Raw genomic sequence first — 24,133 nt, 5'->3', positions numbered from 1 at the left:
ACCTTTTTAATTAATAAGACACTTTCCAAACCTTCAAAATGACCCACAGTTGTGCTGCGTTACGTTGATTTCTTTTGGAGATTTGGGCTTGTTTAGCCAGCGTGCACCCACATCACAGACTCGCCCTTTCACCAACTCCAGCAGTGCGTTTATCTTTTCGCGAAGGTAAATAACAATGGACTCACGTGCGGAGTCATGCTCTCCCCTTCGCGGACTTCAGCAGTGCGTGTACCTCGGCGCGAGGGTAATTAACAATGGACACACGTGCGGAGTCATGCTCTCCCCATTGCGGACTTCAGCAGTGCGTTTACCGCGGCGCGAGGGTAATTAACAATGGACACACGTGCGGAATCATGCTCTCCCCTTCGCGGACTTCAGCAGTGCGTGTACCTCGGCTCGAGGGTAATTAACAATGGACTCACGTGCGGAGTCATGCTCTCCCCTTCGCGGACTTCAGCAGTGCGTGTACCTCGGCGCGAGGGTAATTAACAATGGACACACGTGCGGAGTCATGCTCTCCCCATTGCGGACTTCAGCAGTGCGTTTACCGCGGCGCGAGGGTAATTAACAATGGACACACGTGCGGAATCATGCTCTCCCCTTCGCGGACTTCAGCAGTGCGTGTACCTCGGCTCGAGGGTAATTAACAATGGACTCACGTGCGGAGTCATGCTCTCCCCTTCGCGGACTTCAGCAGTGCGTGTACCTCGGCGTGAGGGTAATTAACATAGGACACACGTGCGGAGTCATGCTCTCCCCATTGCGGACTTCAGCAGTGCGTGTACCTCGGCGCGAGGGTAATTAACAATGGACACACGTGCGGAGTCATGCTCTCCCCTTCGCGGACTTCAGCAGTGCGTGTACCTCGGCTCGAGGGTAATTAACAATGGACTCACGTGCGGAGTCATGCTCTCCCCTTCGCGGACTTCAGCAGTGCGTGTACCTCGGCGTGAGGGTAATTAACATAGGACACACGTGCGGAGTCATGCTCTCCCCATTGCGGACTTCAGCAGTGCGTGTACCTCGGCTCGAGGGTAATTAACAATGGACTCACGTGCGGAGTCATGCTCTCCCCTTCGCGGACTTCAGCAGTGCGTGTACCTCGGCGTGAGGGTAATTAACATAGGACACACGTGCGGAGTCATGCTCTTCCCTTCGCGGACTTCAGCAGTGCGTGTACCGCGGCGCAAGGGTAATTAACAATGGACACACGTGCTGAGTCATGCTCTCCCCTTCGCGGACTTCAGCAGTGCGTGTACCTCGGCGCAAGGGTAATTAACAATGGACTCACGTGCGGAGTCATGCTCTCCCCTTCGTGGACTTCAGCAGTGCGTGTACCTCGGCGTGAGGGTAATTAACAATGGACACACGTGCGGAATCATGCTCTCCCCTTCGCGGACTTCAGCAGTGCGTGTACCTCGGCGCGAGGGTAATTAACAATGGACACACGTGCTGAGTCATGCTCTCCCCTTCGCGGACTTCAGCAGTGCGTGTACCTCGGCGCGAGGGTAATTAACAATGGACACACGTGCTGAGTCATGCTCTCCCCTTCGTGGACTTCAGCAGTGCGTGTACCTCGGCGCAAGGGTAATTAACAATGGACTCACGTGCGGAGTCATGCTCTCCCCTTCGCGGACTTCAGCAGTGCGTTTACCGCGGCGCGAGGGTAATTAACAATGGACACACGTGCTGAGTCATGCTCTCCCCTTCGCGGACTTCAGCAGTGCGTGTACCTCGGCGCAAGGGTAATTAACAATGGACTCACGTGCGGAGTCATGCTCTCCCCTTCGTGGACTTCAGCAGTGCGTGTACCTCGGCGTGAGGGTAATTAACAATGGACACACGTGCGGAATCATGCTCTCCCCTTCGCGGACTTCAGCAGTGCGTGTACCTCGGCGCGAGGTAACATAGGACACACGTGCGGAGTCATGCTCTCCCCTTCGTGGACTTCAGCAGTGCGTGTACCTCGGCGTGAGGGTAATTAACAATGGACTCACGTTCGGAGTCATGCTCTCCCCTTCGCGGACTTCAGCAGTGCGTGTACCTCGGCGCGAGGGTAAATAACAGTGGACACACGTGCGGAGTCATGCTCTCCCCTTCGCGGACTTCAGCAGTGCGTGTACCTCGGCGCGAGGGTAATTAACAATGGACACATGTGCAGAGTCCATGTCCCCCCAGCGCCAGCACGACCAGTAAGACAAGTGTGTTCTACTAATTTTCTCCAATGCGCGCAAAGTTAATAACACAAATAACTCACAATGTTGTGTACATGCTCTCTCCAGGTAGCTCCTCCTGCCGCGCTATGGCTGAATGAAACTGATCATCTTCATACAGCCAGGGAACGCTTATAGTTCACGCGCTAAGTTCTCCCACCAACTGTTAATGCAGCCATCACCTCTGGGCCTGGAAATAGTCGCCAGTCTTGTGATTTAACAAATTATGATCTCCATAGGGAATTTATAAGTACTTTATTCCAGACGTGGATACCTGCAGTTGGTACTCCCTCTCCAGCAAGCAGATAACTGACTTCAAGAGAGAACCCAACTGTGTCATAGAACATCAAGACACTAGAACATCACATACACATTCTATGCTTAAAGGTACACATGCCCCAAACCCATCAATCAAGATACAACACGGGCCTTGAGAATTCCAACAGGTTCTGGAGCAGGCACCCTCTTTCTGTAATGGTAAGGGCGGCTGTAGCGAAAATGGTGTTCCTCCCACGCTGCCTGTACCTTGTCCAAAACTCACTTTTTCCGCTGAGAGCACAGTTCTTTCGTAAGCTGGATAGCCTGTTAGTTTCCCTCATCTGGTCAGGGAAGTACAACAGAGCGGCACTGGCAGTCCTCAAGAGATACCTGGAGGATGGAGGGCAAGCTGTTCCAGACATGTAGCTTTATTATTATGCAGCCCATCTGCAGCATGCCTCAAGATGGCTCACAGAGTCTGATAATTTGGAGAAACGACTATTGGGGACCATGACTTTGCCACAGTTAGTTATACATGGGGACAGGTCGACGCACTCCGTCCGTATTTAATCAAAACCACAGTGGGGATCTGGGAGAGGGTGGTCCAAAGGGTTCCCTGTAGAGCCCCTTTCAGCAGGGAGCTACGGTTGGGGGATCTCGCTCCCTTTCGCAAAATAGACATATATATATATTCATGGAACACTGGAGAGTGTGAGGGTGTCAGGCGATATCTACCCCGGTGAAACCTTTATCCCATTTCAAGAAGCTCAGGATTTCTTTGGGATCAGACCGGACCACTTTCTACACTATAATAGGCTGGAGAGCGTGGTGAGGGAGGTGTGGATTGATTTTCCTGCGGCACCACGACCCGCGGCAGTGCTTAATGTCTGAATTGGCTGGGGGGAGAGACACCTCTACTTCACACACTTCTACAAAGCCCTCAGAGGAGACATGCAGCACTGGCCAATTACAGCGTGAGGGGCTTGGGAAAGAGATTATGGAGTATTTGCCCTTTGGCTTAGGAGTGCCCATCTCAGATTCCGATTGAGCATGTGCACTGGTGCGCAGAGTGTCTTGTAATATTAGATTCAAACCACTGAATTGCCACTTTCTACACTGTACATATATCACACCATATAAATTGAACAGAATGGATCCTGCTAGAGGTGCTGGGTGTGCCCGTTCTGGGGAGGAGGGTGCCATTTTTTTACATCTGGCTTTGGAATGTGCCATGGTCGAGGATTATTGGGACAGGTGTTGCCACGTATAGAGAAAGCCACTGGCATGTTGATCCCTCCAGCGCCGCTTGCTTGCTTGTTTAGTGTAATGGTCCATTGCAGCTTCACATGGGCACTGATCACAAACAGTTTCGAAGGAGGCTAAAAACCTGGCTCTTTTGAACACTCTCCTCCTCCTGTCAGTCGTCTATCTTTCCCTTCACCGGTTTTCGCTAGCACTTTGAGGCCCTTCCGGGTGATATGTGTGTTTAATAAAATCTTATGACTTATGGTTTGACCTAAGGGACAGAAGATCCCCTACAAACTTGCTCAGCTGTCCCTCCTCTTGGCAAAGCATCATGTGGCCATCAGGTGGTTGGGCACTAAAGTCCCATCGGTGGATCAGTGGTTGAGGGACCTACTGGAATGGGGAGGCGGGGGGCAGAAGAACAGCATACGAGAATGTCACAATGACGAGGGGGCTGCGGATGAGGTATTGTTATGGGCCCTACTGCTGCCACAATTCCATGACAGTGACTCAAGCACCGATGAGAACTCTGATGCAGAGGGATTATTGTATGGATTGATGTTACTTATGCAATTTTATAATGACTGAATGAAAAATCACTGTTCTCCTTCTTGGAAGCTTTAGCTCGTTGTCTTGGTTCATTCCACAAATTGCACTGATCATTGTGTGTACGGCCCTGAAGTTATCACACATGGCGAATGTAGCAAGATTAGGCTGTAAACCTCTTTAATTGGTAATCGCTGGGATCATATGCATGACACTGCACTCTTGCACTGTATGTTTATTTTTTGTCTATCTTGTTTCATTGAAACTAATAAAATACAGTTTAAAACAAGTATCCTGACTCTTGGCAATGTCTTTAAAAACTCCATCACAGCCTGACACTGCCTAAAGTTAGCTTGCTTGAGAAAAGGGTTTTTCTTAGTGAGGAATACAATTTACAGAAGAGAATCAAGTGCAGTGTTCTTTGTTCAGGGCATCCATCACATGGACAGACAGGCAGATTAGCAGCAAACATACCATGTCCAGTGTGTGCAACAAGGCAGTAAACAGTGTTCATCCGCAGTCTTGTTAGCAAAAATCTATGTTGTAAGTTACTGACCCGTATCAGATAAGGCTCAGTGCCCAAACAGATGCGAATTTGAGCATGGGCAGTGACAGCAGGCTTTCCTGCATTTTTGGACATTCTCTCCTCTGCACATTTGGCTAAAAACAGGTTGGTCAATGATCTAGAAAATCTAGCAGAGAAGGTACATGGATTTTTATACAATCCACTTATGTCAAGCTGATTGCAGGTCTGATATATGTATGTGATCCAAGATATCTTTAAGCCCTTTTCCAATTTAAGACTGTCTGCCATAATTAAACGTTTAAATTTCCTCTTTGGTCCAAATTTTCACCCAGAGCAAGAGTGGTTACAACTGCACAGTGTCTCTTAGGTACCCTAGCCCAGTGGTTCCCAAACTTTTCACTCCTAAGGACCCCCATTGAGTCACTACTTGCAGCCGGGGACCCCCAGGCAATTTGTATGATTTAAATGTCAAACATTAAAACTGGAATTCGAAGAAAATAAAAACACACACGTATGCACATCAAACAAAGACTAGACTTAAATTACTAAAGAATTTAGTATTTTTATGTTAAAATATTTGCAAAAATAGAAATATCCTAATGGGAAGGTTGGTGCTGCATCTCGCGACTAACTTTTCATTGTTTGGTTTTATTTCACAGCCTGAGTCTCCTGCTCCTGCCAAGGCTGGACTGGAAACTTAAAGCTGCTCTGGCAAATGTTGTCAGACTAGTCTCCATACAGTGCACACCAAGTGCAGCGAGTGAGTCTGACCACTACAAAGGGGGCATTGGGGGCCTTTCCCACAAGAAAATTTTGGGGAAAATGGTGCATTTTACAACACATTTGTCATTATATATTGAATTGAAATAATGACCTTACTATGCACCAGCATACAACAATCTTTTGTCAATCTTCATTGATTCCCTCACTACTACCCTCCAACAGTGCCTCTCATCTCTCCATAGCCTCACTGTCACATGTATTTAATTTGTTTTATAGCACCTCTCATACCACTGTAGGGTGTCAGAGCACTTTACATCACACACATATAGAGGCAATGAATCATACGTCTGTAAATCAGTGACTAGAAAATGTTACATAAGGCAAAAGGGACTACAAGGTGTAGTATTCACAAGTCATCCATACTGGTAGGCATTTTTTAAGAGTGCTTGGTCTGGAGAGCTCAAACTCAGGATTCAGAACATAACACAGGGGTTAGCATTGACTTTAATAATAAGGATTTATTTCTACCCAAACAAACCTTTTTAGCAGCTTTGGGATAATGAAAGACTGGGTAAAAGCAAAACTTACTAACTTGTACCATGCAGTTTGCTTGCAGCTCTTTAATGTGAGTTCATAGCTCACTGTGCTAAATGCGATTGGAACTTGTGAACTGCATAATAACAAAAGAGTCTCTGTGGCAAAAGCAGGAACTGACTGGGCTATGCACAAAACAAAATACTGTTTTTTTAAATGCATGGTAGGCATTTTTTGCAGCAGGCATATTAACCATCTGGCCTTCCTAAGATGACTCAAAGCTGCCACTGGACAAACCCCCCATCTCTCTCCAGCAGGTACATTAATCATCGGAGTTATCTTGACACTTTTATTGGTGCCCAAAAACTGCTGTTTATACAAGGAACTTTGCATTGCTTTTAAAACTGCTGCCTGCGGACCCCCTGGGAATGTGTCACGGACCCCTGGGGGTCCCCGGACCCCAGTTTGGGAACCACTGCCCTAGCCCAATTTCCGATTGACAAACGTAATTGCTGGTAGACTTGGGAACAGCTGGTAGCCTTTTTATAAGACCATTTCCAATCTTCTCCAGTCCATGCTGCTTGCCGAGGCCTCATACACCAGCCCAATATATAGCAGCTGGACAACACTTAGCCTCGTAGATTGTTACCAACTGTTTTATCGGCCTGCTACTCATTCTGACTGCAAAACCTAATACCGCCTCTGTACTCCTTGCTAATGTGGCTATCCTGCCAGCTTTCAAGGTACTCCGGTTGAGTCTGTCAGCAAAAAGTATTCCCAGGTAAGGAAATGAAGAAACCTTGCTCATATCCTTGCTGTTAACAAGAAATGTCTTACTTTTCTTACCTTGGGATCCGAAGACCATTATATGAGTTTTTGTTTGGTTTACCGTCAGATCCAAGCTGTTCATAAAGGCACAGAAACGATCTAATAATCACTGCAGACCAATTGCAGTTCTGGCCAATAAGACAACGTCATCAGCATAAATCAAACCTGATACACTGAGGTTGCCGACCCTGGGTTAAGCCGCATTGTAATTCAGCAGGTATTTTTCCAGACTGTTAACATACAGTGAAATAGGAAGGGGGCCAATACGCATCCCTGACGCACACCATGATCAAGTTTAAAAGCTTCAGTTGTTTCCCCTCCTAGGACACACCTATCACTGGCAGTTACCTCTAGATGGAGCTCCCTCAATAAGTTCATAATACTGAGCTCAACCCCTAAATCAGTCATAATTTCCCGGAATTTAGACCTATTGACAAAATCAAAGGTCGAGCTCAAATCCATAAAAACTAGATGCTCTTTACCTTCCTTTGCTACTGTATACTTATTAGTCAGAATATATAGGTTGAGGCACCATTGCCGGGGGACTAGGCATATTACATACTGCGTTTTTGTCTGTAAGTTTATTGTGATCGGTTGGTTGATTTGGGAGTCAATCCAGTTGATCTAGGTGCATCAAGGGCAGAACCACTAGGAAAAGGGGGTACCCCTAAATTGATTAAGGTAGAACAATAGGGGAAAGAAGGCCAATAAGACAAGAAGGTGCTCCACCTGTCTGAGTTATATGAACGCTAATAAGTCGTTAAATCAAAAAGTCACTCAGGCTAGACCAAATATGAAACAAAAGAACAAATGAGCTATGAATTATTATGACAACATTTATTAATGTATTGTTGATATTCATAACACAATGGTTCAGTGTCAAAATTCGTGATTATTGTATAATAAAATATGTACAACAACAATAGTAGCCCCAACAAAATCACAATTTAACTGGACAGCCTGACATACCTCATTCATACAAATCAAGCATTCAAAATCCCATTCACAACCTGATTGAATACTACACACTTATCACCAAAGCATTCGATCTGTATCAAAGAAAATATTTTGACCAAAGGGTGATACATATAATTTGGATCGGTTCGAGGAACAAAAAAACAAGAAAACACGCCGACGCGCGTTTCGGTGCTGTCACCCACTCTCTGGGGTGTCACCTTCTTCAGGGCGTGAAAAATATACGTTTCAGGGGTCCAGGGAACCTGTAGAATGATAAAAAAGATATCCAAACATGCATATTGTTTATTTGTTAGAACTTAACAGGGAGATTTATTACAAATACATACGTGGCAGTGATACTAATTAACCGCCTAACGAAACATAAATGGCGTGGCCTGAGGATAACAGAGTTCAATGCATGATAAATAGCCCAAAAAGTAATAAAACTGCACATAATCAAATAACTGCACACAGAAACAACTATTATTTGAAAGAAAGAGATGGAATGAGAAAAACGAAAACAAGGGGAAAGCTAGTTAATCAACAAAGTATAACAATAACACCAAACAATCAAGAGATAAATCTGAAAAGACACAAAAGAGGAAAGGATTTTTTCTAAGAAAAGATAAAACAAAACGAATGAAAACGAAACAGACAAAGAATAAAACATAATCAAATTAAATGAAAAATAATTTAAAAGAAAAAGTCAGGGCAACATAGACTAGAAACGAGATTCAAAGGACAACTCCTTTAGTTAGCTCTACAAGAAGGGAGTGGACAAAGAAAGATTTAGGCATTAATAAAGACTGACCTTTTTCTCATTCCATCTCTTTCTTTCAAATAATAGTTGTTTCTGTGTGCAGTTATTTGATTATGTGCAGTTTTATTACTTTTTGGGCTATTTATCATGCATTGAACTCTGTTGTCCTCAGGCCACTCCATTTATGTTTCGTTAGGCGGTTAATTAGTATCACTGCCACGTATGTATTTGTAATAGATCTCCCTGTTAAGTTCTAACAAATAAACAATATGCATGTTTGGATATCTTTTTTATCATTCTACAGGCCCCCTGGACCCCTGAAACGTATATTTTTCAAGCCCTGAAGAAGGTGACACCCCAGAGAGGGGGTGACAGCACCGAAACGCGCGTCGGCGTGTTTTCTTGTTTTTTTGTTCCTCGAACCGATCCAAATTATATGTATCACCCTTTGGTCGAAATATTTTCTTTGATACAGATCGAATGCTTTGGTGATAAGTATGTAGTATTAAATCAGGTTGTGAATGGGATTTTGAATGCTTGATTTGTATGAATGAGGTTTGTCAGGCTGTCCATTTAAATTGTGATTTTGTTGGGGCTAATATTGTTGTTGTACATATTTTATTATACAATAATCACAAATTTTGACACTGAACCATTGTGTTATGAATATCAACAAGACATTAATAAATGTTGTCATAATAATTCATTAGCTCATTTGTTCTTTTTGATTTAACGACTTATTAGCGTTCATATAACTCAGACAGGTGGAGCACCTTCTTGTCTTATTGAAATCAAGGACAGAAACCTGTTCATAGTAGTGATCAGGTTGGTGTTACACAGTGGTGTTCAGAAGGGAATGATAGGTGGTCTGTAAAAGAAGCCTAATGGAAAAACGTCAATGGCTAAGCCACCATGTGTGGATAAGATAAGTTGTTCCAAAATGCACTTTACCAGGGCTCTGTTCTTGAAGTTGACTACCACACAATTGTGATTGTCAGGTTTTAGATGTGTGTCTACCTAGGAGACCCTCTGCACAAGATTGATCTGACTGTGGGGTTGGCCAGGACTACCCACCCTCTTATTTAGACAATGTACTATCTTGTTTAATAACTGACCATGATTTTCTTGAGTGCCTGGTTTCAACGGAGTCAAGCATTTAAGGACCAGCACATAAGAAGTGGTCTGCGGAGGTAGTTGGAGGGTTGGAAGATCCGATGGAAAGGGCATTGGGGGCAGATCCTCTCCCATTGTATGCAGACGTATGGACTTATCACCTAAATCAACCTTGTATCTGCCCCTTGGGCCTTGGCACTCCTGGGATCTGTGTGTGTGGGGGGGTAATGTTGTAGAGGAAAATAAGCCGCCTGGGTTTTCAAAGAGGATGTAACTGAGGCTCTACAGTCCCTCGTGTCAGGAGAAGGAGCCCAGTCCATTCGAGTTTCCATGCTAGCATCCCAAGTCGAAGGTATAGGAGGCTGACTACTTTGTTTAGGGTTCTGAATAGGAGCCTCCAGAGAATCCAGCCTACTCATCATGGCACCAGTAAAGTTAGCTAATTTGCTCTCCAACCAAAAAAAACATGCTAGCTGTGTCCAGGTTCGAGATCCAAAGCCCTAGCCCAGGAGGTGCAGCACCCTCAGATGTCAGGCTCGAGTCCTGAGCGGCCTTTCCCTTCCTGCTCTGGGGGCACTTCTTTTTTGCCGGAGGTGCGGAGCGGTGTGGGTCAGATACATTTGGTGTGGGAGGGGCTGCCACTAGGGTATCTATTTCATCAGGAGCATCTAGTACACATGGATTCCCTCCCTTATGGCTAACTGACGCAGAGGGGGGACTAGAACTGCATCCCAGCTTGAGTGTTCCTCTAGGCACTGACCCACTGCTTTTCCCAGGGGACAGACGCTCTTCCACAAAGCAGATCTCCTGTTCAAGGGCTTCCATGGCATTCATAAGATAAGATACTATGGTGCCCACCCGGGGTTATCCATTGCGGAAGTAGACTTTCTTTTAACCATGCTGGGACAGCACTGTCAAGACTTATGATGAATTGTGATAAAAGAAACAGGTAATCAGCCAGTAAAGTTACTGCAGAGAGATCTCAGGTCCCAGTTCTCAGCCCAGCCTCTTTCAGCCGCTGACGGGTGCAGATAGCTTGCTCTTGGCCTGATCTTCACCTGGGCAAGAGCCCTGGCGCGCCCTGTGGGAAATGTGAGGCACTTATAAGCGCTGGTTTTTGGCTTGTGGGCATCCCCTCCTCCGCACTACTGCAAGGAAAGCTGGGGGACGAAGTCACACCCCAGCTAGCTGGAAATGCTGCCAAACAAAGTTTAAAGCTCCCCTTTTTAAATAAATGTAAATACATATATGAATCACCTCTGTCTTGCTTCAGAATATTCTAATCTCTTCCTCACAGACTGCAACAAGCACATGAAAAGGAATGGTGGAATTATTTTTGGAAGTCCACACCAAACAAAAGTCTGCCTTAAAGAGCATTCACAGTATACATATAAAAGCGAATTTTCAGTTGTTTTGCAGTCATTCTGCACATCATTTGGGTGGTGTCCTAAGGATGTTACCTTACCTCACGGACATGCTGGGTTGGGCAGCACCATCAAATGTTTAATTAGACAGGTCTTGGGCAACCAGGGTTCCTCATTCTCATTACTCCGGTCAATATATACATTTGGCCTAAAAGTTATTTGCATCAATTGAAATTGTATACGAGTGATGCTCAGATCCTCCACATTCCGCAGTAGAGAGGTGCACGAGAAAAGAGAGACAGATGGAAATTGCTTTAGGAGTAGGGGCCTGATGTACAAACATCCATTTGTGAACCAAGACTTGCATTTGCACCGTGACTGGTTTGTGAATGGGCGTGCAGTCTGCCATGCAACCTATGTACCAATAGATCGCATTGCAAACTATCCATTCGCAGGGGCTCGCAAAGTGATCCGCCTAATCACTATTAATTAGGCGTTTTGCACTTCTCAATCCCCTTGGATTGACTGTGAAGGCAGTGATGGATTGCTACCAGGCGCAACAGACTTCTGTCTCTGCATTTCCAAATGAGAATTTTTTTTTTAAAGAAGCCTCTTACCATTAAAGAGACAGGTGCCTCTTTTTAAAAATGTTTCCAGGCTGGGAAAACCCTAGGAGGGAGCTGGAAGTGATCGTATAGACCACTGCCTTCTCCATCTGAGGCTCTCCTACATGATTCCTAAAGTGAAAACGGTCACTGTGATACCGCTTCCTCCTAGTGAATGAGTAACCTCCCCAACTCAGGGATGGGAAACTGCAACAGCGGTCACAAACTATTGGTACATACCTTTACAGCTTGTACCAAGGTGTGGAATGCTCATTTCATGCCTCCTTATATTTCACTAATTGAAAGGTTGCAAAAGCCCTTTTACAAGTTGGGAAGACTTTTCAGCTTCATACAAGGGCTTTTGTACATTGCAAAAAGTTGTTTTGCTTTTGCAGACCCTGTTATTTTGCGTATCGCATGATTTGTGACTGCAAAAGGGCTTTGCACATCTGGTCCTAGTTCTTACAATCCGAATAAATAAACATGTTTATATATGTTTTATAAGTACATTAGTGTTCATTTCAAATTCACTATGCTCTAAGTTACTGTTATGTATGGAGGGATTTCCAGCAAGAGGTATGATGTGAGGGTGTCCTCATAATGCAGTGTCCTCATTGGTTCTTCTGTGCCATTATTGGTTAGGTTTTGTAGGATGTTCTTGTGATTTCACAGATGTTATGTGTGATCCTGTCTGATGTCATCTGTGATGGGATAAGTCGGGTATGAGCACTGCACTGGGAGAGTTACGGGTACATGCTTTTCTTGAATGATACTTTTTGGGACATTGGAACTTTACTGTTCCTCAACAAAATTTTCTCCGTTTTTTTTGAAGAATGTTCAAGAATGAAAACTGCACATTTGTATTAATTTTACATACAGTTCTTGTTTATGTTCATCAGACTGTTCCACCGAGCGCAGATGGTCTAGCTGCAGTCTGTACAGATGTCCAGCAATCTATATTTTCCACAAAGATTAAACAGATACAGCCTTGATCTACAACAAAACCCACCTGAATATGAAGTATACCTGAAAGCAGCCATGATCTGTAGCTACAGTCAGGCCTGTCAATCACAGACAACTGTAAGTGGTTGTACGCAGGTCCATAAAAGTTGCCATGAATCAGACTTGCCAGACAGGCCAATCGATCAAAAGATTTTCCCACAAGCCTTGGTGTTGTTACTCATACTATTCCATCAAACATGGTTCATGTGGCATGATCGACACAGTCTATGTTGACCACATGGGTGTACCAACAACTGGAAGCACTACAGTATGTCTAGCACAAGTGTCCCCCAAATGCAGTTATGCTTTAGTTTGTATCGCTCATTGCCACTGAGAAGGGTGTGCTGGTGCTTGATTCTGGAAGAGCTGAGAACATCTATTATAAGGAAAAGATTCACGTTTTCAATAGTTTACCAGATGTCTACTGGAAGCTGTGTCTTTTGGGTAGGTCCAATCAGAGCTTAATTCATTCAGGGGGGTATGCCCCAGCACTCATTTTGAAGACGACAAATCATTATCAGAATTTGACCTAGGTAGAAAAAAGGAGGAGGGAGATAGGACAATGGGAGAAAGTAGGAAGCAGTGATAAAAAAGAACTTGTAAGAGTATGATAAAGCAACAAAAGATGAAGAGGGCTGGAAGAAAGAGGTATGGGGTGGAATCAAGACTAGGCAACATTGATATTTGGCTAACCAGGTGTTCCGCAGCATTTTACAAATCAAGTACTTGCTCCAGTAAACACGAACATAAAGGGTAGGTTCTACTAAATGGATTTTTGTTGAAGTGACCGAGATTGCAAACCATCACAGTTGAATTTGGGTAAACAAATTTGCCTACAGGGCTTCACAATGGATCCACAGAATTTTTTCCAGGTTCCAAAATTTTGTGGCACAGAGCTCCTCTTACGAAGTGTGAAGGTGGAACATGTCCTTGGGTGCTCATTAGACATGTGCTGAAGGAGGCTGCTGCCTAAACATGTGCAATAGATGCGTCACAATGAAAATGTGAGATTGGTCGATTAGGCTGTTTTGGTGGCATCTGAAATCTTTTTCGCAGCTCCCTTGAGTAAAATGCAGGGTTTGAGTTTTCAGATTATAGATCAACAAGTCTGAATTAATTTATTGACCGGTTATAAAACGCTGTACCCTGAAATACTCCCTGGAAACCTCCCATTTCAGGAAGTTTACTCACCCAAAGCTGACTTTTCTAATTTGGAAAAATACTTCAGAATGGCTCAAGATGTTCTGGATGGTGAGCTTGATTGTGATCTAATGGCCCTTCTGTGAGAAAGTGCCATCTTTCTTGCATGGTATGCCCCCACTTTTTGCTGAATTGCTGATGTACTTTGACTGAGTGTGCCCTGGGCTCCTGCCAATCAGGTGCCCAGGTCCTGTGTTGATTCCCTAAAACTGCATTGAAGCCTAAACCCAATTGGCATCTCTAGCCACATGTCAGCCCCTGGTAAATGGTACCATAGGTACCCAGGGCACTGTGACCAGAGAAGGCCCCTAAGGGCTGCCGCACTTATTGTGCCACCCTTAGAGGCCCTGTACCCTGACACACACACACTGCCTTTGCAGGCTGAGTGTCTTGGTGCAGAACAAAACAGAGTCGACATGGCACACATCCCTGTGTGCCATGCCCACAAACACACTGCCCTGGCATACCTCAGTCACCCCTCTAGCTGGGTGCACTATGCCAGTGGTGAGGGTACGGGTGCATGAGCCCTGTACCCCTACAGTACCCAGGTCCATTCCTGGGCACTATAAGTGCAGTGCTGCCATTAAAAGTATGTGGTGCTGGGAGGTCGTCAACACGAAATCCACAGCACCATGATGTCAACACTGAAGACTGAGAAGTTTGGTATGAAACTTCTCAGCACATTAAACCCACACTGATGCCAGTGTGGGATTTAATGTAAGATGCACGACAGAGGGCAACTTAGAGTTGCCCCCTGAACCTAACCCACAATCCACGTCCTGCCTGAGAGGCTGCCTAGGCTGCCACCCAGCAGACATGTTGCTGGACCCCTGGCTAGAGAGCCACCCGCTCTCCTGGGCCTGCAACAATGCACATCCTGGGCGAGGTGCTAGGTATCCTCCCCCAGGATGGGCAGGGGAAGCTTCAAAGGCATGCCGCCTTTGTGAGCCTCCCCAGACCACTTGCTGTACTCAGCAACTGGTCCCCACCGGATCTAGCCCCCACTCTGGCGGGAAGACTGGCGGGAAAGCCCAAGTGAGGAAAGGGGGTGTGCCAGCCTCTGCCAACCCCACCCCTCAGGTGGGGAGGCGAGGTGAAGCACAACTCCGGGCTCTCGCCATCTTGCAGATGGGAAGCCCTACCCGATCAGGACTAGGCTACTGCCCCCCTCCCACAGGAGAGTGGCAGGATAGCGGGTATACCCACCCCAGGGAAGGGACGGGACCCATTGGTCCCTGCCCTTTACCTACCTGTAACACCCCAAAATCTAGTATTTAGGGGCACCCTGAACCTTCCTTCCTCAGATCCCGAATCCAAAACAAGAAAGAAGAACAAGAAGAAAGAAGACCTGCCATGCAGCTGCTAACAGGAGGACGACACCAACTGACTTGGCCCCAGCCCTACCGGCCTGTTGATCCTCGAACCTGCTCCTGCTAAAACCCGGCATCTCCAGCGGACAGCAACCTCGAAAACCCCGGAGGACCTGCCTGCCTTGCTCATCTAAAAGACTGGGACTCCCACGAGCAGTGGTTCTGCTCAAAACAAGCAACAACCCCTGGTGCCAGCCAGGAACCGTGAATCCAGCACACTCTGCACTCGCCGAGCCCGACCTGTGCCTGAGTGGACAAAGACCACGAGGACATCCCCTGGCGACTGTGACGCAGAATCCAGCACCCAAGGACCCTTCTCGACGCTCCTGGCGACGCCTGCAGCCTCAGAACCAGGGACCCCTCCAACCGCGACCAGCAGAAGGTAAGATTTCCCGACGCCAAAAGGCACCCCGGCGCCCTGCGGCCCCCTGTGCCCAACTCCTGGGTGCCTACCCATCCTACAGCTTCCCAACTTACCTCTCGAAGTGGTGGTCGCACCTGAAGAATCTTCGTCCCCGAGCTTTCAGCCTTTGTTCATCTGGTAACTCTCCTTTGCAATACATTGAGCGCCCGACAGCTCAAAATCACCCTGCATCCAGTCGCCCGAGTGCCCCTGGAAGTGCAACCTCTGTCCTATTTTTCTTCCCCACTTGCCCTGAGTGAGTGACCAGGAGCCCAGCTCCCACAGCTGCGTGGCCTGCCTGCTAGCAGCCACCAACCAAAGGCCCCCTGCCCGCCATAGGCTAACATTGGGCCTAACTCTCTCTGCACCCGGCTGCCCCTGTGCTGCTGAGGGTGTAACAACTGTACCTACCTGACCGTGGGAGACCCCTGAGTCTAAGCCCAGAACCTTAACTCTGCCAGTCAAGTACTCACCTGAAAGCCGATAACCTACATTTTCTCCATAGGGTAACATTGACTGGTTTCTTCTAAGTGTTGAGTTTTGACATTTTTAAATATTCACAAAAAATCAGCCGTATAACGAAAACGAAATTACTCACCTGCTGTCAGGAAAGATCCCAGTGCAAGATCTTGGTGCCCAGCACTGACCCTGAAAAGTAATCACAACTGTACTTACCGATAACTTGATTTTCCTCCATAGGATAACATTGCCTGGTTTTTGCCAGAAATTCTTCTAAGTGTCGATTTTTGAAACATACAAATATTCCTTAAAAATCACCTGTGTAACAAAAACGATTTCTTTCAACTGTTTACAGGAAATGTACCAGGGCTGAATCCAGGATCCAACCCTGAGTAAGAAAATCATACGCAAAGTAACTGAAATTGCATTTACTTGAAAACTTCCATTGAGCTCAATGTTATAATTGTGTTTGAATTGTGTTGCCTATTGCAACAAGTGTAACTATTGCATTTAAAAGTCTATTACTTATTGAAAGTATACAACTACAGCATTTCATTCTGAGAAAGTATTTTGATACCTATTGTTGGTTCTAAAATAAAACAACTATATATTTTTACATACAAAACAATTGACCTAGAGTTCAGTTCTTGAGTGTGTGAGACCATTTGCTGACTGCGTGTGTACAAGAAATGCTTTACACTGTCCTCTGATACTGCCTTACTGCTCAACCAAGCTACTACTTTAGAGAGTAAGGTTATATTTAACTTTAGCCTCTCCCAAACCTCTGGGGACTGGGGACTCTGTACACACTGAACCTTACTTTGGTACAGTATATACAGAGCCACTTTCTTACACCTTCCAGGCAACAGTTGCCTTGCCAATGTCATCAACTGACCAGTCTGTTGGATGTACTGTTGGTGGAAGGCCACCACATGACATAATTGACAATTCAAATAGTGGTGCCACCAAATGTCCAGCTACTTAAAAACGTTGGAACTGTGCAGTTTAATAAAAACATGAAATAAGCAACAACAACAAAATGAATGGCTCTAACCGTGTTTTGATTTGAATTATGTAGGGCAGCCAAAGTTAAAGGCTGCTGTTAATTATTTTCTTCGATGAAATCTCAAGTAAAGGGCCACTCATGTAGCAAAACACACACACCTCCACCTACCCACCCCCTACACTTCTCTGACTGGCTATGCATTAATTTCGTTCTCTAAATAGGCTCTTTCCTATGCACATGCCTGGATTTTTGTCGACCAGTGTCGTAGGCGTTACCCAATTGGTAGCGTGAGTGGATAAGTTTGTTTGCACTTACCCTTCTTCTCAGTTGTTATGGGTCAAAAGTACCTATAACCTTATAGTTCTGCCAATGCGCTTCGTCAGGGAACAAGCGTGGGCCTCCTCTCTTACTCGAGGAGTGTGAGTCACCACTTGTGCTCGCTCCGTCTGGTTTTCCCCTGGGACAATTTGGTAACGCGCACAACACTGGTCCTGAAGAAAGCCCCATGACCCAACAGGGCACCAAGAAGGCTGAAACATGTCGACCATCTACACCCCTTTTTTATAAGCAGGTGCTATAGAACAGTAGCCCTTCTTTACACGCACCGCCTTTTGATTTTATCCTTACCCCATTTCCAACAGAATCAGGGCCGGACTGGCCGCAGCAGGAACCAGGCAATCCCCCGGTGCGCCGCACGGGTGTGGGCCGGTTTTGGGCTCCTGGGGGCTGTTTTTGTTACAGGGCCGTTTTTGCAGCATAGCTGCAAAATCGCCCAAATAACAAAATCGGCTGAAAACCGGCCCTGGCAAAGAGCTCGGCGGCAGCCCCCACCCCCCGGGGAGGGGGGGGGGGATGCGGCCGAGCATTTTGTCAGGGCCGGTTGTAGTTCCCAGTCCGGCCCTGAACAGAATAAAACACGTTGCTGACTGATGGAGGTTATTTTAAATTCCCTTTGTTCACATTTTCACAATCTCTGATCACTGCTGCTAACACCAGCAGGTCTCCCTGCAGGTGGAGGAAAGCATTCTGTAAGACCCTATGATGATGCTTTTCACGTAGGTACACTAGCGGAAAATCAAGATATACCGCCACGGTACTATTCACGTGAATGAGGGTTTTTAAAGACGGCTAACATCCCAGACCCTAGTTAGAACACAGGACAAGTGATCCATTCGCCTATGATAACTTTGACCTCTCTCTTTGTCTGCACCCCCAGTTTCTGCATGGCATGGACTGTAAAGTCCATGCCGTGGTGGAACATGCTGTGGCGCTCCCACAGCGCTGCCTTTCTATGGCTCTCCTATGAGCCTTTGAAAGGGAGCGCTGTGGGCCAGCTGCTGCAGGACCCCCTTCTCGAAATTCTCGAAATTCAGCTTGTAATCTGGCGAGCGGTCAACTGTGGAGTTTGGTGGTGTGGGAGCAGGGCGGTGGCATGCCGCCCCCATCCCACACAGCCAAACTCATAATCATGCCCCTTGTCTTTGGCAGGCCAGAGTCCTATAAGCAGCTATCCCAGCCAGTAGCTGCTCAGCTGCCATGTTGGTACCACCACTCGATGGTCATGATCCTAGTCAAGCAGGCTGCTCTGGAGGAACACTTCTATCATCCTCACATAACAAGGCATGAGCCAGCCACTGTGACCCAAAGGATGCATTTGTTTAGGGTGTGAGATTGTGTCTACTCCAGGGCGTATGTGTGTGGATATTTCTGAGTCCTTTTAGCCAAACAGGGGACACGGAGGTGAGAACGTTCATGCCGGGAATTCCATCAGAAGGCACACACACCGGTTACTTACAAACAATGTTATTCTCATGCACTAATTTGACGCTACACTTTGAGTCAGATTGCATCAGTTTGTTATAGAGCAAAGCAATTGTGCACTGACATATTGTCCGTCTGATAAGTTGAAATACTACATTTGTATCGACCTACTGGTGCAAAAGCGATATTTCCACTGAAACCTTTTTTCCTTCAGTGGGTAGGTGTAAAAGTTCCTTTTGCGTTGATCAGTCGGTGCTGATATCTTTACAAATGTGTACTAATCTAGTGCAAAAACATGTACTCTCCCTTGTACTTCGGCAAACGATTGTCAAAATGATGACGTCGTGGAACAAATATCTGCTTTGTTCACCAGAACAAACCGTTTTTTATTTTCTGGAGGCAAACTAGCCGCCATTTTCACAACACACGAAAAATGTTTAAATAGCGATGTTTCAAGATAACGTTTCTATTTTAATTGAATATTTAAGAGTTTTAACAGGCTGGAATTGTTCATTAAAATGGCATGCTAATTATTAACGTATTAATGTCACATCCTGTTGAATACCGACATTTATCATAAAGTCAAGATTTTGCTGTTACAAAATTAGCAAACTCAGATTTGTAATACGTTTCCTCAAAATTTACGGAAGTAAGAAATATTGTTGCTTCTCAACGTCTTGACGTTCTGCTGAAGTGCTACAAAGTAAAGGTGGTCAAGTTTGCTAGATTTGCACACCTCTATTTTAAGGGATTCATAGAAAGCGTGTTCTTTGTGTGAGATTACACACAGGAGTAAGTGAAATATTTAGTACGATATGTTGGTGTGTTCTAATATTATGTACACCTATAAGCAACACATGGCTCAATTATATGAAATTTAGTTTTAGGTATCCAGAAAAAAATCGAAATTAAAATCATAAAAGGACAGGAATTGGAACTATAATATGTGAAAGACAAAATATCGAAAACTCACTAAATCTAATAATAAATATTTAGGTGGAAAGTAGGGAGGTAGGCCCTTGGCCTTTCTCCTGTAAAATAAAATTAATGTTAAAAAACCCGGAGGCGGTTGGTTCGTTTAGTAGGGAGGTAGCTGGACAGGAAGGCGACAGACAGCAGCACTGTGGACTAAGGATGGTCTGACCATAGTAAAACTACCAACACAAGCAGGTAGAAAGGAAAGGTGGGTGTGGTTAAAAGCACATCTGGCTCTAGATGCAGAGAGCAAAGCCTTTTCATTTGAGATATATTGTCTTGCAAAATGGTATCCAGCAATCTTATTGCACAGAAATAGAATTTAGATATATCACAGATTTCTTGATTAGTGGGATGAATATGTCTCACCGATCCCATATGTGGATGGTTCTTATGTTATTGGTCTACAGAGCAGGATGCACTTTAAATACTGTAGGACTAAGTGATTACTCAAGATTTTAGAGACAAGGCCACATAATCAGTTTCCACGGACGAGGGCAGGAAAGATGAGGAACAAGTAAGTCATTGTCTCATAATGACATTTGGATGGAATGAAAGGAGCAATTGAGGAAACAAAGGCGTATCATGAATGTTTTTTTCTATCATCTCTTGAGCCACTGTATAGAATAATTTGTATCCCGCCTGCTGAGGGCACCCCGTTACTGGGCATTGCATTCATATTCTTCCTCATTTTTAAGGTCTCTGGAGCTTTTTTCCAGTTGGTCAGACGAGTCCTTGGAAACTTTGGCCGATCATTGCAAAATTGAAGAGTGCCACCACAGCCAGGTGATGGTGAACAACACAAGTGAAACCAACAGCATCATGTTTATCACAAAGGTAAGACATTCCTTTTTAAATATAGTGTAACCAGTGGAGAGGGAGCTGGAGGGCTCACAATGGAACCAAGTGTTGTTCTAATCACAGCATCCTTACTTGATCACAATTGTTTCTGTACATATGAGTGCATTAGTTACCCTCATCTGCGGAAATTGTGAACACTCAAGAAACCGACCAAATATTAGCGTTTGGTGTATACACGAATAATCTGCACATTATATATTGAAGAGTAGGTCATAATTTACAGAGAAACCTTAAAAGATATATAGCAAGACTATAATGATGATAGTTTATAAAATGCAATAATTGTTATTGAACAGGGTCCCTGGAGCTAACATTTGGCTGCTTATTTGATGGAACTTTCATTCAGACGGGTTAGATGGGAAAGTTATAATCAGAACAACGAAAGAGTGTGCCTAGGATTCATTGGTAGAGCACAACTACAGAAACCAAATAGGTTTCTTAATAAACCCCTCACTCACCAACCTGGTTGGTGACATGCTTCATCATTGGGCCCCACCGGGAGAGGCCGAGTGCCACCCCGGTGTGCTTCGACGCCAGAATTACTGCGGAGCTGGTTGTGTATGTGGTGGGTAGTGAAAGTGATTGTTAAAAATGTCTGGTTTGTGTCAAAAAATAAAAAAATGTAAAAGCCAAACAGACCTGTATAAAAACAAAGTGCGGGACGTAGAAGCTGAATAAATTGTTCAGCCAGGTCCCTTATGATATGTTCAACATGTTTCTGCCTATGTGTTAAATATAAACTGGCATTCGTCAGGACCAAAAAAGGTGCGTGAGAACCTCGGCAGTATGGGCGCGTTAAGGCCCACCCTGACCTGAGGCTATAAGTGTGAAAAAAGATACAAAGATTATTTATATATCAAAATATAAAAATGAGGTGACTCCCGCAATGGAGAGGAACCGAGTTTATTCTGGGTAAAAACATCAAATACACAGACAAACAAAGAGAGAGACAAACAAGTAATAGTTAGACATAGTCATAAGGGTTTGTCATCGTGGGACATTCAAAAGATTGTGCTCTACGTTGTGCCCTTAGTCGGTAACGCTGGTTATCTGTGCTGTTGTGATGACAGAAGGGATGCATACCAAACAACGAAATGCGATCTCTAAACGCAAAACAAATAAAGAGTATGGAGAGCCCTGGACGTTAATTAGCACTAGCCATAATCCTATGTGGTGAAAGCACTATACGCGGTAGAAAGACAGTGTTAATGGGCACTGAATACACGAAAGGGAAAAAAGATTAAAAAAGGGTCTCACATGGGGTGTAGTCAGGATCTACACCATGGGTCTCGGGGGGGGGGGGGGTGGAAGCTCAATGGCACACCCTGGGGATAGAAAATGCAGGAGAAGGTAGGGGAGAGAAAGGAGAATTAGGAGCAGCAAAGAAAATCTCCAGAAACTTATCTGTGGTGTCTGGACGTAGGACTCACGCCCGCTCAGCTAGGCAACCGCTTGGTACCTATCAGATCCCTCAGTAACCGGACCCCAATGGTAAGTGGGGAAGGGAAGCCGGCATGTTTATAAAGAACCACTCGCGCTGGAGTAGCGAGGCGGAGGGGGGCGTGTCTTCACGTGGTGTGTGATGACGTGCCTAGTTGCCTCCAATCCAAAGGCCGAAGTCGCGTTGACTGGCCAATCACGCTGTAGCGCAGTATTACCAATCAGAAGTGGGGATCCAAAATGAAGTCTCATTGTCATAGAAACGTAACGCAATTGAGCGCCACGTTAAGAGAAAAAACCCTGATCGAAAAGAGTTACTGCGCGTCCGTCAGAAAATCATAAATAATGGTGCGCATTGAGCCGATCAAAACTGTTTGATGAAGATTGTTCTACCAAGTAGGTGCGCAAAAAAACGGTGGGAAATAAGATTAGTGTTCCGAACACGGGCGGGAGCTACGTGTTCTGGTCTGAGTGCAAGAGATGCACATACACAGGTAAACCTCTCAGGTGCAAGGGCGAGGGGGAGCATGAACAGAGAGGGGGGTTTGGGAGCAAATTCAAGGCCCGTCAATGGTGAAATACAATCAGAGCCCATGCATTTGCAAAAAGGAAGTGTTAAGAAATTGGGGGCAGAGGGGAGTGTGAAGTCCAAACTAAAGTGGAGTCCCAGTAGACATAAGGGACGGGGAGAGGAAGAGGGGTAATAAGGACAAGGTCGAAGGGAGACGAACGATGTCCTAACGTAGAAGCAGGGAGGGAAAAGAAAAAGAAAACTATGAGTAATAAAGGGAAAAAGGAAAGGAAAGAGACAAACAATAAGTGTCCCTTTAATTAGGTTGGCAAAAATGCCAAGTATCACCTGATGGTATCCAGGAGAGGAAGGAGGGGAGTATCACTGAGAAGGAGCACTCCCAGTCAAGGGTTCGGGCTGATGGTAGTTAGTGTTGCAAAACTGATGCCCAGGGGATATTATCGTTTAGACCAATGCGGTGGGTGTCCAGCCGGTACACCCACCTCTGTTCTTTCTCAAAAAGGATTTTCTGGGTATTACGTTCTGATTGTACATGCTCAATCACTGTCCACCTGAGGACATTTGCGGTGTGGTTGTGTTGTAAGAAGTGGTCACTTAGTTTGGTAGTGATCCGACCACATCGGATATTACTCCGGTGCTCGCCTATACGGAGTTTCACTTTGCGTGTGGTCATGCCCACATAGCGTAGTCTACACAGGCAGGTGATCAGGTAAACTATGTTTGTAGAATTACAATTAGTGTGGGCCCGCTGTGTCCAAAGTTGATGGGAAAGTTGTCAAAGATTCAGGTTTACATGATCTTGCAGAAGACTAGTTGCTTTTCTGCAAATCTGAGAGTGAAGTGCAAAATATTCCAGGCAGTGACCAGGAGGATCAAGCCAGAAGGTGTGTCCAACTAATCTGGCTTTTTGAAGCTGGGGATAGCAATGAGATACAAAGTGGTGAAATGAAGAAGACACCCCGGGACATATTTGGAAAACCTCTCACACAACAAGAGGGTCCCCGTAATTAAAATTGTGTGGTGCCAGAAGCACAGAGATTTGAATAGGGACCATTTGAATAGGGTAGCCAATTGTGAGAGTGTTTAAGTGGCTGAAAGTATGAAAACATAACATCTGTTCAGGCCAATGATCAGATGAGCAATGACATTTTGAGCTACTTGCAGTTTTCCCAGAAGATATTTTATAAGTCTCATGAAAATGGCATTGCATTTGTCCATGCAACTAGAAATAGTAACCTGAGTCATTCTTATAATAGTTAAATGGAAGGAAAAATAATAATTTGAGGTTACTGGAATGAAAATTAAACCTGATTAAGCAATATTTATTTTGATAATATGTAAAATACATTCAAATAAAGAGGATATGTATCATACAAAGAGTATAGATTAGTACAGTGGCAACTGTTAGGGTTATGGTTTAATATAAGGTTACAATCAGATTAAGTTTTAGGG

The 24,133-nt window shown here is 45.2% G+C and overlaps 1 pseudogene across 1 annotated transcript in view; it reads left to right on the top strand.

The window, feature by feature from the left end:
- Positions 1–24,133, top strand: part of LOC146796156 (cyclic nucleotide-binding domain-containing protein 2-like) — a 462,048-nt pseudogene that overhangs the window by 212,875 nt on the left and 225,040 nt on the right. The window contains exon 7 of the transcript XR_014969544.1: positions 20,547–20,685. The product of XR_014969544.1 is annotated as a cyclic nucleotide-binding domain-containing protein 2-like (transcript). The remainder of the gene's footprint in view (positions 1–20,546; positions 20,686–24,133) is intronic.

The sequence above is a fragment of the Triturus cristatus genome, chromosome 10 (genome assembly GCF_964204655.1).
Source record: "Triturus cristatus chromosome 10, aTriCri1.1, whole genome shotgun sequence".
NCBI classification, from domain to species: domain Eukaryota; kingdom Metazoa; phylum Chordata; class Amphibia; order Caudata; family Salamandridae; genus Triturus; species Triturus cristatus.
The sequence above is the reverse complement of the archived record's forward strand: the minus strand, read 5'-3'. Positions and strand labels throughout refer to the sequence as shown.